The sequence below is a fragment of the Hippocampus bargibanti genome, linkage group LG19 (assembly GCF_051943395.1).
Source record: "Hippocampus bargibanti isolate YZ-2025 linkage group LG19, ASM5194339v1, whole genome shotgun sequence".
NCBI classification, from domain to species: Eukaryota; Metazoa; Chordata; class Actinopteri; order Syngnathiformes; family Syngnathidae; genus Hippocampus; species Hippocampus bargibanti.
In genome coordinates, this window is record NC_142752.1 from 3597794 (window position 1) to 3619888 (window position 22095).

Sequence of the window (22095 nt, forward strand, 5' to 3'; positions counted from 1 at the left end):
GTAACCACTGTCCGTCAAAGGGTTAAAAGAGGCGTATTATGACAATTTGACATGACAATGAGCGTTTCGAAGTTGTGTGACTAAAATGGCTTTGTCTTCAGGAAAAGAAAGAATTTATTTGAGCAGTATCAGAGTTTGGGGATAAATACTGTTTGTTGGTCAAGCAGGTCATTAGTGAATGGGAAGAAAGAAAATGTGTGTGTGTGTGTGTGTGTGTGTGTGTGTGTGTGTGTGTGCGTGTGCGTGCGTGCGTGCGTGTGCGTGTGTGTGTGTGTGTGTGTGTGTGTGTGTGTGTGTGTGTGTGTGTGTGTGTGTGTGTGTGTGTGTGTAACAGTAATCCCTATGAAATCCAGATTTCTCAATCTGCGAGCTCAAACTGACACTTTAAATAAAATCATTCTAATCCCGCATGGTAAGAGAAATGAAAATGAGGAGATTAACGTGTGTGTGTGTGTGTGTGTGTGTGTGTGTGTGTGTGTGTGTGTGTGTGTGTGTGTGTGTGTGTGTGTGTGTGTGTGTGTGTGTGTGTGTGTGTCTGTGCGAGTGTGTGAGTGTGTTGTGATCCTCTTTCCGTCACCCCCTCTGAGACTGTCCTCTTTCCTAACATAGCGACATCCAGACACGGCAAGCAAGTGTTCCTCCTGGCTTGTGTTTATGTAACACACACACACACACGCACACACACACACACACACACACACACACACACACACACACACACACACACACACACACACACACACACACACACACACACACACACACACACAGGGAATAGAGTAATTGGAGGCTGATCCAATCAAATGATGGACAATGATCTGTCTTTCTATTAGCCACCTCACCCCATCCCACCCCGCTAGCTACCACCGCTAGCTACCCTAAAATGGAGGCCATACGTCGGGTCTACAATGGTGCATGATCTCATCATGACATAAAAATTTGAGCGCAGTCAATCATTCCATAATTGTGTTTGGCTTTTTTTATTTAAAAACATGGATCGCATGTGTGGCTTTACATAAGATTCCACGCTAGCGGAATTTCGTCTCCAACCTTCCCGAATTCTCTTGCTTAAGCAATGGAGTACTCGAATGCGGTTGAGCCCCTGCGCTAAGGCCACGGAAACCCCTTGCCATTTTCTTTTTTGGTCCAATTCAAGCCAAGTCCGGTTTTGCGTCCCTTTGTACTCCATCGTTTCATAAAAACGGCAAACTGAGACTTTGGTAGGTGGTGTTATGGACAAAACAGATCAATACAGGTGTACAGTAAATAACAAAGCCCGTTACCGCACACGCGTGTGGCCTAAATGCACAAAAGGGCCCATTGTGCGTCGGTGAATCCATTCTCCTTATTTTTAATCTGGGATTATTTTCTATTCCCGTCAACGCAGGAAACAATGCTTTGAGTTCACGGGAGGAAATGCGCAACCGCGACGTTGACACCTCCGTCTGAATAGTTGAATTACGACATGCGGTACGTTAACCGCACGTGCGCGGCGATTAACGCGCTTTAAGCGAGTTTGTGATCATGGTTATTTGTTCATTGGATCATAATATATATGGCATCGTAATGGCGTACTTATGTATCCATTTGCGTGGATTCGAGTGCAAAGGCATGTCCGCGTCGAGGCGCCATCTGTCTGATGGCTAATCAGTTAGCAGTGGGCTAGCGCAGTTGCTCTCAACACACATATGCCATTTTTTTTAGCGTACCTTAGCTTTTTTAAAACTGTACGTTTCTTCCATATACAGTTAAATCTCAGCTTTCTAATGTCTTGGTTCTCATCCAATTCGGTTTTCAACCAAAAATGTTGGCTTTTTTATGCGTTCGGTATACAACCGAAATTAAGTTCTCAACCAAACTGAGTGCACCGGAATGAACCACTTGACTATCCTTCACTTCCTTCTACGTCACTTCTTTATACATCACGTCCTCATGTCGTGCCTTCCTCATTGTGACCGATGCATTAGAATTGTTGAATAAAGTTATTTTTTTTTAACGTAGAATCGGACGTTTTTGGCTGAGATATCCGCAAATCCGACACTATCCTCGTATAGCGTACCATCGTGAGCCGACGTTGTTTGTATTGTTCAATTACGGTAAAAAAAAAAGCAGACATGTCTGTTTGAGATCATTGCAAATCGGACTAAATGGTAAAATTGGTGAAAATATTTTAGTTTTTTTAATAGTATTTTACAAATGACTTGCTCTTTTATACCATGTTTATCCAGTTTATGCTGCAAAATAGTTTAAAAGGTTTTTTTTTAAGTTGTTTTCTAGACTTGGAACGGATTAAACATCTTACATTGATTATAATGGAAAGTGTTGTTTTGGTTTTCAAACAAATCGGTTTTCAAACAGGTTTCTAGAATGGGATGGATCACTGTCCGTTTTTGTATGTTTGTTTTTTTTTTTTTATAGTATTTTACAAATGACGTGCACTATTATAACATGTTTATCCAGTTTATGCTGCAAAATAGTTAAAAAGGGGCTTTAAAAAGTTGTTTTCAAGACTTGGAACAGATTAAATTAATTCCATTGATTATAATGAAAAGTGTTGTTTTGGTTTTCAAACAAAGCAGTTTTCGAATAAATTTCTGGAATAGGATGGATTATGGTTGAAAACCGAGGTATCGCTGTCTGTATTTTTGTATGTATGGTTTGTATGCCATGTACCGATGCTAATTGCTAATTCATGTTAGCCTTTTCATGGTGTTACTGGTTAAATATCATCATAACGCTAACTTTGAATAATTCCGCCCCAGTTGCTTTCGTAGCTTGTACGTAGATGGACTATGTCACACTTTGATGCTCCGTCACCCAGCAGGTCGAGTGTACTCGACCCCCCCCAGGCGACAGTACACTAAGGGACTGTCTATGGGGGTTCGGGGGGGGGGGGGTCATGTCAGACCCATCTAAGCCCTAAGGAAGTTTCCCCTCATGGCCCTTCGCAAGGCAGATGGCCTCAAAGAGAGGCAGTTTTTGAAACGGAGCGTCAGAGGAGCAAATGTCTTGTAAATATTTCATACAAAACACACACAAACGGACACGGCTCAGAGCGCGTATGTGTGTACGCGTGTGTGTTAGCGTGTGTGTTAGCGTGTGTGTTAGCGTGTGCGCCTGGGCCAAATCAAAGACGCTTTGATTAAATATGAATCTTTCGCCTGCTAGGTAACACTTTGTAAACATCTCCTCGGATCGGTGAGAGAAATGTTAACAGTACTAATTTGACTCTTGGGTCACCGTTGAGCAGAGTTCGGGGACTGAAGTCACATGCGATGACGCCTCTCTCTCCTACAGCAAATTGGCGTTTTCGTGTTTATTATGTTTGTTAAAGTCAATATAAGTGCCTTTTACGCTGTGTCCGAGAGGACAGTAATTAATCTGTGCTGTATGTCATGAACATTAGCATATTTGACAATACAGCTGACTTTTGACTTTGACAGTTAGAGTCCGAAAATCCGGAAATCCGATTGGTTGTTTATCGTGCACTTGTATCCACAAACATCGGCACCATCTTGGCTGTCAATCCAGATTATAAAACATCATCGTTCAGAATAAACTCCCCCCGCACCAGACGCTTTCCTTAGAGCCTGCGTGGTATCTTGCACGCGTAACCCGCCTGCTAATAGCCCCTAACCCCCTCGCAGATCGGCGGAGGTTATGTCGTTTGCCGCACGGTAATTGCCCTCTTCATCAGTACTCTGTCGGCGCAGGCGGCGCCACCGCTCGCCCCGGGGTCCTTCCCTGTGTCATTAATGCCCGATTAGGGGCGGCCGGGGAGCCGCGACTGGGAGGTTAAAAAGACCCTGATCGTAGTCATCGTAAAGCCAGGAAACCCCGACAACGTTCAAGCGAGTGCTGACGAAAATCAAGCTCACCTTTAGCGGTTTTATTTATACCCATTCATTGTTGATTTAACCGACTTAATCCAACTTTTAACTCATTCACTGCCAGACGATGTGTCCACTCCAGTGCCAGGGTTTTCGTCATTTTTAGTCACATTCCAGGACCCACGGAATATTGAGTTTTAGGACTACGTAAACATTCAATGCAGCGTAAAGAACCTTAGACTCTCTTCTTTCATCCAAAAAAAAAGCTATCCGCTAGGGCGGATAACGTAAACGCTAAAAAAGTTGCTAAAATCAAATTTAACATTCTCATATTTAACTCATTCACTGTCATTCACGAATTTACTCAGGAATTGAAAATAGAACGTGGAGCGCCATTCCCGAATTTGTCCTGGTTTTGGTTTTTCTTGTGGGGGGGTGCCGATAAAGCGCTAGTCAGACCTCTGGCAATGTTTTTTTTCTCCTTTCCACGAGGGAGCAGTATTTGCCTTTTGTCAACGTTAGTGCTTTACTACAGTTTCAGCTGTTGTTAAAACGCGATATAAATCAATATATATTGCATTGTATGTTGTACAGCCACTCCAATTTCAAGCTCAGATAACTCCAGAACCTTTATAACTTAAGAATTAACACTTTTTTCTGATGAAGGAAGATAGTCTAAGGTTTCTTTTTTAAGGCTTGTTTAGTAGAAAAGTATGTTTTATGGGGACCTGGAAACTGATTATTCTCATTTTTAATGGTTTCCTATAGCAAATTAATGTTTGGAAGACACACTTTTCACCTTACACACACTTTCATAAATTGAGGAACACTGTAATTTAGGAATTAACTGTTTTTTTCTGATGTAAGAAGAAAGTCTTAGATTTCTTATGCTGCTATTGAATGTTTATGTAGTCCTAAAACTCAATATTCTGCAAGTCCTACGATTTAAGTGAAAATGACAAAAACCCTGGCACTGGAGTGGACACATTTTTTTGCACATGCCTGGCAGTGAATTAGTTGATTATAAGCGTGATACTAGAAACATTTTCTTGTTATTAATAGTAACGCTAAACCGCTTTTCTTCACTTTTTACAATACAATACAATACAATACAATACAATACATCCTGATTTCACAACAGGAGTCAAAAACTGTAATAAAATCAAGCCTGCAATTAATTTTATAAATATTTTTCACTTTCGATCAGAATCAGAAAACCTTTATTCGTCCCACAATGGGTACATCCTTCACCTAGACAAAAACAAAACCACAAAATTGCCCCCTTTGAAACTTTCAAGCATGTTGACCTACGCGAGCGTCCTGTTTGTTTGCCAGTTGGCCCGTGTAACAATCTCGCCATTTTTTATTTTTTTTTTTCACGCCGATGCAGGTTTTAAAGGCGTCGCCGGTGCGTCCCACCAAGTGACGGCGACGCTTGTTAAGCAACGAAATAAACGCGCTGTGAAAAGCCAATAAACGGCAGGGAGACAAGCAGCGCCAAGTATTGCTGCGTCAAAGGCAAGCGCCACAGCCATTAATCTCTCCAACAACGCTCCATCCCCTTCCATCACCCAACGCTTCACCAACCCCCCTTTCGCCCACACGTTCCGCCTCCCCCCCCCCCCATTTCTCGCTTCTCCTCCTCTGAGAGAATTACAAGCATAGATGTATAATTCACGCCGCTTTGGCTTTGGAAGGCTGCGGCTTTTTGTCGGAAAACACGATGACAGCCAAGTTAGCGCAACCTCTCATTCCATCTCAGCCACCTGTTCACCGGGGAGGGAGGGGGCGCTTGATTTATATTTCATCTCCCGGCCAGATAACTTTGTTGACGCTCTCATGTGTGAAAGACGTCAACTTAAAGGAAGTCCCCGCGTGGTGACGGCCAGTTACTTTTTTGCCTTGGTGCTTGGATTGCTCACGTCAAATTCAACTTGTCAATGGAAAATTCCCACAGAGCGAGCCATTGTCATTTAACATGCCGGAATGGCGTCGGCAAGTTGGAGCTTAACTCATTCACTGCCAGATGATGTTCCAAAAATGTGTCCACTCCAGTTTTTGTCATTTTCACTCAAATTCCAGGACCCACTGAATATAGAATTTTAAAACTACATAAACATTCAATGCAGCATAAAAAAAAACCTCACTCTCTTCTTTCATCAGAAAAAAGAGTTAATTCCTACATTACAGCTTACAAACTTAATTAGTTCCCAGAAAGTGTGTTTAAGGCGAAAAGTGTGTATACCAAAAATTAATTTTCCATAGAAAACCATTCAAAATGAATATAATCCGTTCCCAGGTCCCCATAAAACAAACATTTTCAACTAAATAATCCTTGAAACTACACACAATATACCTTATTTTATGGATAATAAATGTGCTATGATATTGTAATTAAAGAAATAAACTATATAATAAAGCAGCGGCAGCCACACGCGCCGGCGTTCACTCAACATGGAGTAATTCATATAGATAGAAAGCTAGCTAATAGATAGTGAATACTGTAGATAGATAGCCAGCTAGAGAGCAAATAGATAGGTAGTTAGCAAGATAGCTAATATATAGCAAATAGCTAGCTAACTACGTAGCCAGCTAGAAAGTATTGAACGCACGCCGCAAATTTTGGGCTGGATTGGCCACTTTGGAGTGCCTCGTTGTTGCGCAATGGAAAAACGTCAGGTCTTGGTTTAAACACGGGTTATTCCAGCCACTGCCTTGAGTTGCATTTCAATTATTAATTTTAAACGGGTTTTACAGTGATAAACTATAATAATGAGATATGTTTTCGAGAGTGACCTAAGGCGCAATAGCCGAAACTCTTTTCTGTATTCATGTCCTTCATGGGCTCTTGGACAATCCCCCGCGCCCCCCGTCCCTCCTCCAGATCTATGTTCCAACATAATCCATCCGGGGGGGCCTTGACCTCCGCGTCCCCGCCGCTTGTGGAATAAAGGGGAAGCTCAGGGCTTGGAATGACAACAAGTCTTCCAAGGAGTTCATGTTACCCTCATGTCATCAGAACAAGAAGCTACTGTTCCCCCAGTAGGTTCCTTGCCCCCCTTTGGTCTTGGAGGGGCTGAAACTGAATCTAATCATGGGGGTGGAGGGGGGTCGTTTCATGTTGCCCCATAGCATCGTACGGCATAAAAAAAAAAAAAAGAAAATAAAACACACTTGAAGAGGCGCGAAAAGGCCTTCAGACACTCGCCGGCCACCGAGAGGTCAGCGGCTCATTTTACCGCCAGCTACGCTTTCCTCTGTCACTCACGGCTCCGTTTCATTTACACGCGAGTCGGGATCCAACAAAGGAAACCGCGGGGGGCCCCGCTTAACCCTCGCGCACGCTAGGGCGGATAACGTAAACGCTAACGCTTGACGGCCGCTTTGTGCTCGTCCGTCAACCGTATCCTGGAGAAGCCTTCAGTCAGCGAGTGACACGTCCTCAAAAGCGGAGAGTTGCAATATTGATGCCGCCGCGTGAACCGCTGTGCTGTCCGATGACCTTTTGACCCTTGAGGGCAGACAACAGGGAAAAAAATGACAGTTAAGTGTTAGGAGAAAAAAAATACAGAGATGTGAGTGTGACCATGGATACGTCTGTGAAGGCTAGTGGTCTATCAAGGAAAAGGTTTCTTCAACTGTCATCTGTACTTCTTTGAAGGTGTCGTACATTTCACTCCTCATCCGAAGCGCTTCGTCAGCGAACTAAAATTGTGCTGGTAACTCTAATGAACAGAGGTGGCTGGCCAGACCTCTGCTCTCATAGGGCCCTGTGCCCATACCCTACTCTGATAGGGTATGGGCTCTAAGTTTGGGGGATAAGGCCGATACAACGTGAGCTTATTCGTGCTAATGAGGTGAAACCAGAGCCAGGGATACAACAATAGAGGTATACAGATTAGCTTCAGGGAGTTGGGCCCACTGCGCCCCCAACGTAACAGAGTAGAGGTCTGGCACAGCCACCACTGTCCATTAGTCCAGGGTTACCAGCACAACTTTAGTTTGCTGACGAAGCTTTTCGGATGAGGAATGAAACATCCGACCCCTTCAAAGAAGTACAGGTAACGGCTGAAGAAATCTTTTCCTCCTTGTCGTCATTGATGGTTTCGGATCTAATGCAGCGTCGGAAGTTTGACATTCCTGCGGGCGATGGCGCGTCTCGTTAACAAACGCGCTTGGATTCTTTTAACGGGAGTCGATAAGGCCCCCTTTCCACTTCCCGAGCACTCAGTCATTTGCGAGTTGATGCCATCGAGCGGGAACAGGAAGGGGGGGGGGGGGGGGTCAAGGGTGCCCTCTTAAAAAAAAAAAAAACCCGCTTTTAACTGCACGGGTGTGGGTATCCATACAGATGATAGTTTTCCACCAAAAGAGATCAGAGCGTATGATCAATAATAAGCCCGAGGAGTTCTTGTTGTGTTGCTGTTGTCATACCTCGGTAGTTTCAAAGGCGCGCCTGTCTGACAAAGTCTGCTTTTGAGCAAAAAAAAAAAAAAAAAAAGGTAACGGCGATGAAGGGGGGCGTCGTCAACCTCCGTGCAGATGTCACCAGCTGTTGAGGCCTCCCCAGCGCGCCTCCGGCCACGTCCGCGGACACCTTTCAAGTGTCAATCAAAAGGCGGGAGGGGCTTGAATGCCAGGCTTGGGGGGGGGGGCGGTTTAGGTCACTCTCCTGAGAAGAGTGCTAGCAATTTGGCCCCCATTCATTTGGTCCAACTCCCATCTCCAGCCGCTCGATAGTCAAGAGGATGGGGGGGGGGCTGGGGGCGCCCGCGCAGACAAAAGAGGCCCGTGGGCAAGGTTAGCTGGAGATCATACACTGCTGCTAGGCTAACGTTAGCCGGCGCGTTAGTGATTAGCGATCGGTTACCCCCCCGCCCCCGCCACTATCCTCCTCATGGCTCGGGGGTGCTCCTTCCTCGCTTGTATCGAACAAGCGTGAGGGTGACCGACGATTTGACAGCTAGGAAAATTCACATGGCCTGATTGACGCCGATGTTCCAACGCCCCCCCCCCCCCCCCTTTCCCTCAAGTCGGCCATTTTCCCACGAAAGCAGTAAAAATCGGTGACAAAGCACAGTTGTCTGTGTAAAAAAATCCAAATAAGGTTGCATCATCCGCTAATTTAACAATTTTCGCTGCGCTGATAAAGTATTGGATTGGTTGTACCTTTATATAATAATAATATAATTTGCTGCTGTGAAATTTACATATCACAGCAGCAAAGTTATGAAAGGAAGAGGAAAGGAAAGAAAGAAGTAGAAAAACTTTAATACAGGAGCTGCTGGAAATGTAGTCGATCTCGCAACGCCATCTTGAAATCCTAAATAAAAAAAAACAAACTAAATAACAAATAATATGTTAGCACAAAGACACAGCGAGTCATTCAGCTAGCTCACTATCTATTTTAGTTACTTCCGGGTTGAGTGTTAAACTGGCGGGTCTGGCTGCTGCTGCTCACCCGCAGAAAAACTGATCCTGTGACTGTAAAGTGACCTTGAGAGTTTTGAAAGGCACTTAGAAATGAAATGTATTATTATTATTATTATTATTATTAAAGCTAATTAGGAGATGGCGGAAGGTCCGGTTTGTGGCGCTTAACCCTAAAACTGCCGTCCAATCGTTCGTCAACTTATTGGAGGGCAACGTAGACGAGGTCACCGACGAAGACCCGTAGACAGGAACCCAAACAATCCCCTAATGAGCATTCATTCACACGTCGCCTGTCAAAACAGGCCGCTTTCACTGACCGAACGTCGCTACATCTTATCAGGCAGTGTAAAGTAGGTCCATCGCAGGTGCCCCGCCGATAACCTCGGTGCTCCGCGTCGTAAAACAAAAGGCCTTTGAAGTGCACAGGAACCTGTTCCATTGCTTGTGATTTATGAAGTGAGCAAAGGGGCCTCAGACCATCGTTGACCTTCGTGTTTCCTGCCGCGTCGTCGCTCGGTAGCGGATGAGAGAATGGATGCGGCAAAACACGCTATTGTGTGTACAGCAGAGCTTTGAGGTCAGGGTCTTTTTTTTTTGCTAGCCTCAACACGATCACGAGCTACATTGAGAATTAAAAGTTTTAATAGTTGTATTCTGGAATTGTATTAATTTACTACCAAGGGTCTGTTTGTTTTGCTTCATAGCATACCATCCCTTGTTTGCTAACAACTGGGCCCAAAAGCCAAACTGCATGAACCTTATGTAGCAAAACGCAGAATTAGCAACCCTCATTTATCAATGGATACATTTCTCACCTTTGGTACATTTTAAATTGTTTTTACACACCTGAACATACAACTTAGAACCACTATTTTCATGTCATTGTAACACTCAATAGTGAAAAATCATGCTAGCAACGCTTCATAGCATCCCTTGTTAGCTAACAACTGGGCCCAAAAACCAAACTCCAGGAACCTTATGTAGCAAAACGCAGAATTAGCAACCCTCATTTATCAATGGATACATTTCTCACCTTTGGTACATTTTGAATTGTTTTTACATACCTGAAAATACAACTTATAACCACTATATTCCGTGTTATCGTCTCACACGATTGTGAAAAATCATGCTAGCAACGCTTTATAGCATCCCATCCCTTGTTTTCTCACAACTGGGCCCAAAAGCCAAACTGCATGAACCTTATGTAGCATAACGCAGAATTAGCAACCCTTATTTCTCAATGGATACATTTTTCACCTTTGGTACATTTTAAATTGTGTTTACATACCTGAAAATACAACTTATAACCACTATATTTTGTGTTATCCTAACACTTGATCGTGAAATGTCATGCTAGCAACATAGCAGGCCTCGGCTTATTCACAGCGATCATGCTAGCCGTGTATTGTTAGCGCTGCCATTTAGTTGAAACCAGACAGCATTTTCTGTGACTATTAATCACAAGTCCACTACAACAGTGATTAAATTCTCAAAAGATAGCCTGGACAGAGAAGAAAAGGGTGTGCGCTCGTGACGAGTGGCGTCAACCTGGCCCAACGTTATGGATGTGTCACATTGTGTGTGTTTATAGAGCGACAGTGCGACCCAGCTGCTGTTTGAATGACAGGATGCTGCTTATATATAGAATAAAACTCTTTATATTTAGCCGCTAACTTAAATGATAATCTCAAGGAACAGCCACTTGGGGAGTTGGCACTATTAATGGACGGCGTTTTAAAGTAGTGCATGATGGCGGACGCAGTGGCGGGAGGGGGAGATTTTGGGATGATTAAAAGCCCATCGTAAAGATGTTTCCTGGCGAGCGGACAACAGATGACCCCTGTTGGCTTTTGGCGTCACAAAACAAAAGGAGGCCAAATCGCTCCTGACCGACAGACGTGTTTCAGAACACAACTTTAGCGAAGCGGGCGGCGGCCATTTTCCGAAAGTGAATATCCTTTGGTGGTAATCAGCCATCATCCAGAGTGTGATTAAATGTCCCTTCACACGTCAGCAACGGGAGAAAAGTTGCATTTAAAGTGGAAAATTCTGGGTGGAAAAGTGTACGATTTTTGATATCAATTTACTTTTGTTATATCGTAGTTAGTGAGGTTTTAGCGTTAGCATGTACAGCAGATTCTTGGAAATTAACAACATAAATGGTTGGTTGGGGATTTTTAATGGCTTAGATACAAATAATAATAATAAGCATAATAATACATTTAATTTATAAGCACCTTTCAAAACTCTCATGGTCACTTTACAGTCACAGGATATTTTTTTCTGCGGGTGAGCAGCGGCAGCCACACGCGCCAGCGTTCACTCAACCCGGAAGTAACATAAAGTAAAAAGAAAAACCTAAATAACAAATAATTTTTCGTCTCGCAGTGGAGAAATTTACATTTCACAGCAGCAAAGTTATGAAAGGAAGAGGAAAGGAAAGAAAGAAGTAGAAAAACAAAATAGAGGAGCTGCTGGAAAGGCAGCCACTCTCGCGGCGCCATCTTGAAGTCATAGGAACAAAAAAAACAACAGAATAACAAATAATATGACAACACAAAAACACAGAGTCATTCATTCTTCAGCACTTGCTATACCCTCTTTGTGACATGAAGCAGTTCCAGATGAAAGACGGTTTTGGACCAATGGGAGTTTCTATCTTTTAATTAAGACTCATTGGACTTGAATAGTAACCATTTGGATCTTATCCAATGATAACAGGCAGTTTTTAAAAATCAAACTGAACCATTACCCCTCCTCCCGAAGACACAAACAAATAAATAGATGTGAATAGATTAAAAATAAATAAACTAACAAACAAATACATAAATGTGTGTTATTGAAATAAATAAACAAATAAATTCACACACACAAATATATATAATATTTACAGGTAACATCCGATTTATGACCGAGTTCCGTTCCGATTAAATGGTCGTAAATTGAAATGGTCGTAAGTCGAAATCCATTCAAATAATGTCTTCCTGAAGTTGTAAAAACGTTTAAAAACTAGTTATGAAGTGTTAAAATTGCTATGTAGCATAATTGGTGGATTTTTGTTCCACTAAAAACAACTTTTGGGCACTTTGTGTACAAAATCCAACGTTAAATTGGTAAAAGCTTGTCAACCGTTCAGCTTCGTCTGTTGTCGCAGTTTCAGACAGAGTCAAAAAGTCAAACATGACGGAGCTGACCTCGGCTATCCTGCCACACGCCGCCGTCCCGTCCCCTCGCTCATCCCTCCTGTGACCCCCCCCCCCCCCAGACCCCTCCCCGCCCACCACCATCAGAGTTCATCAAACGCGTCAGAAATCAAGAGTGGCTTCCTCAATATTTCCCCCTGCACTTGTGACCAGCAGTCTGAAGTCTCGCCCGAAAAGGTCTGTCGCCCCCGCAACCCTGGCCACCCCCTCCTCCGCGGGCTACGGACGAACCCCCTGGTTGTTTTTCCGATGCCCTCCTACAAGCATTGGAAAAATAGCAGGAAACGTATATCTGTCATTGTCCATTCAAGAGATCACCTGTAAGGAAACGAAGCGGCCAGCGAGTGCTGACACAATCATCCCTGCGCCTAGCAACACATCCTGGTTCCGGCCCAGACGCCAGGGACCGTACAGTACGGCCCAGCTACTCCACTTCCTGTCCTGGAGACAGACCAGAGTGTGTGTTTGTGTGAGTGTGTGTTATGGGTCGATCATCTCGGGCTCCGACGGGGAATTCCGATGAAATCACGACTTTTTGTGTGGGCCAAATGAATGAAGAATTGAAGAGGTATAAATGCAGCAAAGCCGATTAGGATCAAAATGTGTTTGTTTTGTTTTATTTTTCACAAAAAGTGTCGCTTTACGAAAGAGAACAAATGATGCTCACACGATGAGAATAGAAAAAGTCAGACTGATAAGAACAAAAATAACCAGACCGGAAAGCGGCAGGGTTAACATAAACTGGAAATCTGTGTTGTCAACAATGCTGAATAAAAAAATCAATATAAATGAGTACTATATTCAGTAACAATTACAGTATCCGAATAATAATAATGATAATAATACATTTCATTTATAAGCGCCTTTCAAAACTCTCAAGGTCACTTTACAGTCACAGGATCAGTTATCTGGGCAGCCACACGCGGCAGCGTTCACCCAACCCAGAAGTAAATCGATAGAAAGCTAGCTAACCAGCTAGTAGATAGCTAATAGATATCCAACAAATAGCTAGCTAGATACCTATATCCACCTAAATAGCTATATAGGTAATAGCTAGCTAGTTAGATAGTTAGCTAATGCACTGAATGTCACTATTAAATACGCAGATAGAAAGCTAGCGAGCCAGCTAGTAGGTAGCAAATAGATAGCCAACAGATAATATGTGTATGTTTTTAGTATTAATTATTATGAATTAAAACAAACATTTTTAGATTCTATATCTTTTACTGTCTCCCTTTCATTTTTTATTTGTGATTATGATTGCGAAATGGCGGTCCTCGTTAGCATTCTCCGTTTCCTCAAAGTGATATTATATGATGGTCTCGACAAGTTCTTCGTAAAACTCCAAAACGTGCCTTTTAAAAAGTTTTAGATGTCTTGACCCCATGACACTTCACCGACAGAATCTGAAGTATCTAGGGGTTCTCGGGTGAGGGCACGAGATCGACAGGACGATTGGAGCAACGTCTGTCGCGATGCAAACTTTGTATCACTCTGTCGTGGTGAAGAACGAGCTGATACCCGAGCCACTTCTTCTCCATATCGAGAAGAGCTAGATGAAGTGGCTCGGGCATCTGATGAGAATGTCTTCTTGGTGAGATAGGAGACCCCTAGGATGACCCAGGACTAGGTATGCCTCGGGAGGAGAGTATTTGTGTCACGGTTTGCGAGGTGGTGATGGCGGGTGCGGATCCCAAAAAGCAGGCAGGAGTGAGTAGGAGGTTGTTTGACAAATTGTATTAAATTAAAGTCAGCAGGAACAAAATGTAAAACATCAAAATCATCTGAATGGAAAAAATACAAAGTAGCAAAAGAAGACCAAAAGTAAAAGTCCGCCAAGGTTAAACAAACACATACACAATGCATGCAGCAGCCAAGCAGCAAACAAACAATGAACCGGCACTGGATGGTCGTTCCGGGTGTCCTTTTAAGTGTCAATGATTAAACGACCAGCACCTGCGAGGCTGCAGGCAGGGCTGACGTCGCTACCCGCTGGTCGCCAATCTGATCGGGACGACCAGCACCTGTGCAGGTGTAGGCGGGGCCGACAGCGCCCCCCCCCCGTTGGTCGCCAACCAGATCATGACACTTTGCTAGCCTACTAAAGTTGTAACCCTGCGATCAGGTGGTAGAAAATGGACGGATGCTAAAATGCGGGGAGTTGTAAAATGACAGTCTTAAATATTTTGTAACCACGGCGACTGATTTCTTTTGTTGCAGATCGATGCGGAAAGCCCAGATGAGCGTCGCCTTTTACATCAGAGAAACTTCAAACGCTCACACGTGTTTTGGCCGCTCCTCCTCGCGCCTGACTCAGCAAACACACCGTTTGATCTGCTCGTGCCATGGCGGCGGCGTTCCTCCCGTTGACAAAAAAGCACCAGGAAGCGATGGCCTCCGGAGGCCACGGGACCAAGACCCTGTTTATCCTGAGCACAACCGGCGGGTCCCGCCTCACCCTGAACCTAGAAAACCAAGTAAACACACTCAACCAACACGTAACACTAAAATGGAGTCTAATAAATAGCCATAACTGAGCAACGGCCATTTCATCTTTAAGAGCCGTTCAGGATCCCGAGCCACTTCATACTTCTAAATTGAGGTTGCACACTCACATACGCGCACTGCGATTGCTCCATTGTCTCATGCTGGCGTATATGACAGTCGCGTGTTTGAGTTGTGGAATGACCTGGTCAATATGCGCGTGTGTGTGTGCGTGTGTGTGTGTGTGTGTGTGTGTGTGTGTGTGTGTGTGTGTGTGTGTGTATCTATCACAAGTTATTCCTTGTTACATTTCTCTGTGCGCATACGCGCATGTGATGAATCCACTGAGCAAAGACACTTTAAGCTGTTAAACAGCTGAGTGTCAAAGGGCTCTTGTGAGGGCCTTGTGGCGCCTGCACTGACCCCTCAACCCCCCCCCCCACACACACACACACATACACGCATACACACACTCGCATACACAAAACGTGGATAGACACAAGGGCGATTCATCTCCGCTGCCCAGACGCAGTGGTAAACTCAGCTGTTGCTACTTCTCAATTCCAGAGGACATGCCAAGAGCATGTGATCAGAATGTACAACTAGCGTGTGTGTGTTTGTCTGTGTGTGTGTGTGTGTGTGTCTTTTGATTAGTACATGCTTATGAACTCATTCACTGCCATTCACGAATTTATTGGGAAATTGAAAATATGACGTTGAGCGCCATTCCCGAATGAGTTCGTTTTTTTTTTTCTTGCTTGGGTGCCAATAAAGCACTGGCCGTGGCCTCTGGCAATGATTTTGACTTCCACGAGGGGTCGGAATTTCCCTTTTTTCCCATGTTAGCGCTTTGTTCCAGCTTCAGGTGTTGTTAAAGCGCTATATAAATCAAGATTGTATTGTATTTTGGACAGCCGCCCTCATTTCAAGCTCATATACCTACACAGAAAATTGCATTTTCTGTGTAGCTTTATCTCTTGTTTCTATTTATAATTGTATTTTATTTATTATTGTATCTATGCTTGTCTGTGACTGTAAAGTGTCCTTGAGAGCACTTTATTTGCTAGCTATTTGCTATCTATTAGCTATGTAGCTGGCTCGCTAGCTATCTAGCGAGCTTTCTATTAGATATCTGGCTGGCTAACAAGATAGCTATTAGCTATCTATTAGCTGGCTAGTTAGCGTTCTATGAGTGGGTTGAGTGAATGCTGGCGCGTGTGGCTGCCGCTGCTTACCCACAGAAATACTTATATTGGGACTGTAAAGTGACCTTGAGAGTTTTGAAAGGCGCATGTATTATTATTAAAATGAAATGTATTATTATCAGATTATTATTATTATATTATGTGTGCGTTACTTCTGGGTTGAGTGAACTCCAGACCCATATAATTTATTTATAATGTATTATTATATCATTATTAGCCGCCTAGTTAGCTATTATTTATTTATTGGCTGGCTACTTAGCTTTCTATGAGTGGGTTGAGTGAACGCTGGCGCGTGTGGCTGCCGCTGCTCACCCACAGAAAAACGTATCCTGTGACTGTAAAGTGACCTTGAGAGTTTTCAAAGGCGCTTATAAATGACATGTATTATTATTACCCATATAATTTAGGAATTAACTCTTTTTCTGATTAAAGAAGAGAAACTAAGGTTTCTTACGATACATTGAATGTTTATGTAGTCCTAAAATTCAATATGAAAATGACAAAAACCCTGGCACTGGAGTTGACAACACCTTTTTGCACATCGTCTAGCAGTGAATAAGTTAATAGCCACTTAGGAACATTTGCATTGAACCTGCTTGTACGAGGTGGGGGGGGGGGGGAGCCCAGAATTCCCTTCCCCAGCCACTTCTTCTTCTAGTTGATTCCGGGGATGCTCCCGTAGTATGTCCTGGTGCGACATGACCTAAACACCTCACCAGGGGCATCCAGGAGGCGTTTTAATCAGGTGCCCGAACCGCTTCTCACCTCATCTCTAAGGAAGAGGCAGGATGTACTGTATATCCATTTTTTTTATCATGTAGTATTAGGAAATACATGGCACTTTATTTTTGTTGTTGATGCTAATCACAACAAGCACATTCTTGTCGAACCTTCAATAGGTCCAGGTGTACATTTTGTTCCAACACGACGGCCATTTGAGGAAATAAGAGTCCATTCATGACAGGCGTCATAATGCTTGGAAATGGGCACGTTGGTGGCATTAGAAAACGCCCCCTCTCTAGCTGCCCCTCACCGCCCCCTCCTCACTTGTGTTCACTCCCACCCATGCATCAGGCTCCCGTTCATCTTTATCGGAACCAAGCCACGTCCAGATTAGCATTCTAATGCCGAGGACATTGTTTACCAAAGCACTTTCCTTTGGCCTCGCAAACCTTCCTTCTCTCCAATGCCACCCCCTCTCCCCCCCCGACTGCCCCGCATCTCCGTGCTGAGCTCCCGGTTGTGCATTTGCAGCTCAGCCCCCCTCCAAGTACACCCCCACCCCACCTCCCCAATGCAGCCATTATCTCCTCTTATCTCTTTCTAAGTCCCCGTGGTCCAAGCCCTGAAAATGGCCTCATATTGTTGCTCAGGAGGAGTTAAGACGCTCTTGGCTGCACTGAAACGCTCCCAGCAGATGTTTCGCCATTTGAGCGCATTTTACTGGCCGAGCTTTTCTTTCTTTGATGGAGGGAAGGGAGGGAGGCGGAAAGAATAGAATGGATGGAGGGAGGTTTTAAACATTAGAAGGCCAACAGCTGGTTGCTTGGCTTCCTCCCTGGGTGCATTAACCTCTTTGGCCCTCTTGCGGCAGTGCCAGGGCAAGGAGCCTCTCAGCATCTGGAGCTTTAAAAAAAAGCATCAATGTCACCAATGGGGGGGGGGGGAGGGAGGGAAAGGCCTGACGGAAGTGAGGAAGATTGTGGCCTCCAGGTGGAAGTCACACATTTGTATCCCAACCTGAAGCAATGACGGAAGCCATTTTATTTATTGGTTGCAGTGTCGGCAAGAGAAAAAAACACACATATGTTCTAATCTAAGGTCTTGATTCAAATGTTTTTTTTTTTTTTTAAATCAAAATACAGTAAAGTCTCGTTATATCGATAGTCCCAGTTATATCGATACTATTTCTATGCACGCACGGAGAAAATTGCATGCAAACAGGGTCGGATATATCGATAGTCCCGGTTATATCGATATTTTTTCGGACTCCCTTGAATATCGATATAACGAGACTTTACTGTAACACCAAAATTAGGTCTCAGTTTATGATTTTCAGACCACCCAAATCCTGTGACTCAATCTTCTGGGTCAAAAGAACTAACCCAACATTGGGTAAATGTAACCTAATCTGATAAATATACACAAGACAACCCAAACGTTTTTTGTGGGTTATTCATTTGACTCCAATTTTGGGTTGTTTTTCTGTCAAAATCTTAACTTTGACCCCATTCTCTTGGGTCGGAAGAACTAACCCAACCTTGGGTAAAAGTAACCCAATCTGATAAAAAAAAAATCCACAACATGACAACTCCAAAATGGTATTTTTATTTTGGTAGGTTATTCATTTGACCCCAATTTTTGGTTGTTTTTGTGTAGAAGTCTTAAATTTGAACCCTGGGTCGAAAGAACTAACCCAAACTTGGGTAAAAGTAACCCAATCTGACAAAAATCCACAATTTGACAACTACATAATTGTATTTTTATTTAGTGTAGGTTATTTATTTTACCCCAATTGTGGGTCGTTTTTGTGTAAAAAAATCTTAATTTTGAACACAATCTCCAGGGTCAAAAGAACTAACCCAACCTTGGTTAAAAATCACCCAAACTAATAGAAATCCATAAGACAACCCAATAATTTTTTTGCGGTGAGTTATTCATTTAACCCCAATTTTGCCGTGTTTTTGTGTAGAAATCTGAACTTTGAACCCATTCTCCTGGGTCAAAAGAACTAACTCAACCTTGGGTGAAAGTAACCCAATCTGATAAAAATCCACAATTTGACAACTCCAAAATTTTATATATAGATTTTTGGTGGGTTATTTATTTGAGCCCAATTTTGGGGTGTTTTTATGTCAAAATCTTAACTTTGAACCAATCTTTTGAGCAATTAAACCCAAACATTTGATTGAAATAACCCACAAAAGCCACTTTCAACTAATTTTCGGGGTGTTGCACTATACAAAAACGACAAAAAATGTGAGTGTTGTACGAAAGAACAATTTTTGGGTGGTTGCTTTTGTTAACCTATATTGTATATATTAGGGTGGCCCGTTGGTCCAGTGGTTAGAACGTCTGCATCACAGCACAGAGGTCATGAGTTCAATTGCCTCTTTATGTGGGGTTGGCATGTTCTGCCTCAGCCTGCGTGGATTTTCTTTGGGTACTGATGGAACACTTCAAATTGTGACGAATGGATTTCATATATTTCCCTATAATAATATAATAGCACATTATATCCCAAAATAGGTCTCATAACTAAACAGTTTTCCTCTGTCAGGCTTCCGGGGTTGAGTTCACGCACACGCGCCAGGGTGGATTTTCTTGAGTCAACATGTCGATTGTCTGCGCGTCTCTCAACCACTCAGCAGCTGCTTCTCCTTAAACTCGCGCCATCATCATCATCATCATCAGCTCTATGAGTATCATTGCCGTCGTCATCAACATCATCATCAGGCGCCTGCTTGAAGGCAACAAAAGGTGCGGACGTTCACAATGGGCCCTGGGCGGCGACGAGGAGCAGATCAAGGTTTTAAACAAGCAAGCAGACAGGAGCTTGTTTGAATAGGCCGCCGCCCCTTTCTTCATTTTTATACTCGCCATTGTGGGCCGTTGTGTGTTCAAGGGAAAGGTGTGCGACAGTACGGGCAGGTGCTCGGCGTTTTACCCTCCACGCAGTTTGTTAGCATAGGGAGCGGATGCACAAAAGAGGCACAATGCTTCAAGGAAAAGCTCCAGCGGGACCAACCGTCATCTGAGATGCCGTTAAAAAGCGCAAATGCATGTGTCTTCGAAATCGGACGTCTTGCGGAGAAAAGTGGAGTGAACAAACATGATTTCATAGGGCGATAATGTGAAGCGTCGCTAACCTAAAAACTGTCATTACCTGACCGAGATCAGTGGCCTGCAGCGTTTGGCCCAATTTGAATCACAACTCGCATAATTGCCGTCAGATGCCAAAACAGTTTGTTAAGGGGAAAGTGAATACAGAGAAAGCCATTTCTACTATTTAAAAAAGTCATAAATGAAGAAAAATCAAAAAAGGGACACCCTGAACTGCTTACCAGTCAATCGCAGGCCACACATAGCCAAATAAAGAAATCCATGGTCATAATTATAAATCGGGAACATTTAGAGTGTTCAATTATCCTGCCATGTCATGTTTTTGGCATTTTGGAGGAAACTGGAGTACCCGAAGAAATACCACGCAGGTCCTGGGCGAACATGCAAACTCCACACAGGAAGGCAGGAATCAAACACATTTTGTCACTATCTAGCTATTTATTTATTTATTTATTTATTTATTTATTTATTTGTTTGTTTGTTTGTTTGTTTATTTTCTTGTTTAATTTTCTTATTTATTTATTCATACATTCATTCATATATATATATATATATATATATATATATATATGCATGCATTCATACATTCATTTACTCCTTCAAATATGATTTATTTATTTATTTATTCTTGCATTCATTCATTCATTCATTCATTTATTAATGTCTTAATGTATCTATTTATTTATGCATTAATTCATGTATTCATTTATTTAACTATTTATTCATGCATTCATTCATTCATTCATTCATTCATCTTTGTTTATTTTATTTACTTGTATTTATTTATTCATTTCTTTATTTAGTTAGTTATTTGTATTTATTTATTTATTTATTTAGTTATTTATTTATTTATTTATTTATTTATTATTTATTTATGCATTCATGTATTTATTTTATTTATTTATCTTATTTATGTACTTTTGTATTTATTTATTTATGTACTTGTGTATTTATTTATTTATTTATTTATTTATTTATTTATTCATTCATTCCTTCAGATATTTAATTATTTATTTATGCATTCAGCCATGCATTAGTCATTATTTATTTTAGTAGTTAGTTATTACAAACTTCTGATTTCAAAATCCACCAATTTGCGTCCACATGGAGATATGTGTTCACAGTCCCGATTGTAAGAAAAGCATAACTCTGCTGTAACCACCCCCCCCCTCCCTACTCGCTCCCTTCCTCCTCCAGTGCAAGAGGCAAAGGCTGCCATCCTGACACAAATCCTCGCTAAGGGTCCTTCCCCCCACCCCACACCTCCTGCTCTCTTTGCCACCAGCAAATCCGGGTTTCACCACAACCGAAGCACTTAGCCATAATCCCCATGAAGAGGCGATAGCCCCCTTTTTTGCACAAGTCACTTTTGCGCCATTAAAAGGCATACAATGGGGGCGTGTTCGGGACTCACTTAAATGGATTGAGCACAAAGCCCACGCTTGATAAGTTTTTAGCCGGGAAGAATCCGTCGTTTACACCCCTCCTTTTGTGCATTCTCTTAGATGCACTTGTCTCAACAGTCTAAGCTGCTTTTATCCCTCCTTTATTTATTTATTTTAAGGGGAGCGAGAGGGTTAATTCCTAAGCACCAGAATACAGTATGTACCATTTCTTCGCCCCCCTCCCTGCCCCCAACCCTCCACTACACACACAAATATGACAGAGCGAGCGCCCTCACAATGAAGGACGACTCAATCCACTTCTGAAAAGCAAACACAAGAGGGTATGCCAGCCACTTCCTCCCTTCGCCAACCCTTCAAATGAATCCGCACTTTCTAATCTTTGGAGCACTTTTGATAATCTGGCCTCTATGAGGAGGAAGTGGACGGCGAAGCCTTGGTAAGGCGCTAATTCCCCGTCATCCTCGAGCGAGGCCTTATCGAGGCAAGAACAGTGAAACATGAGCGGAGGACAACAGAAGCGGCGCAGGCAGAGGAACATTTGCTCCCCCGAAGATAATTGAAACACAATCAAGTGCAGTTGTCACGTACAAAATCAATTAAACGAGACGAGACATGCCGACGAGGATTTGAGAGAGTCAAGGACAAGTTGTCTCCGCGCGTGGCCATTTTGTATTCGCTGGACGGTATGTGA

At 43.0% G+C, this 22095-nt stretch overlaps 1 long non-coding RNA gene across 2 annotated transcripts in view; it reads left to right on the forward strand.

The window, feature by feature from the left end:
- LOC148883606 (uncharacterized) overlaps window positions 1-22095 on the forward strand; it is a 101581-nt gene that overhangs the window by 41115 nt on the left and 38371 nt on the right. For both annotated transcript variants that reach the window (XR_016118426.1, XR_016118427.1), the window contains exon 3: window positions 14687-14943. This is a non-coding gene — a long non-coding RNA (uncharacterized LOC148883606). The remainder of the gene's footprint in view (window positions 1-14686; window positions 14944-22095) is intronic.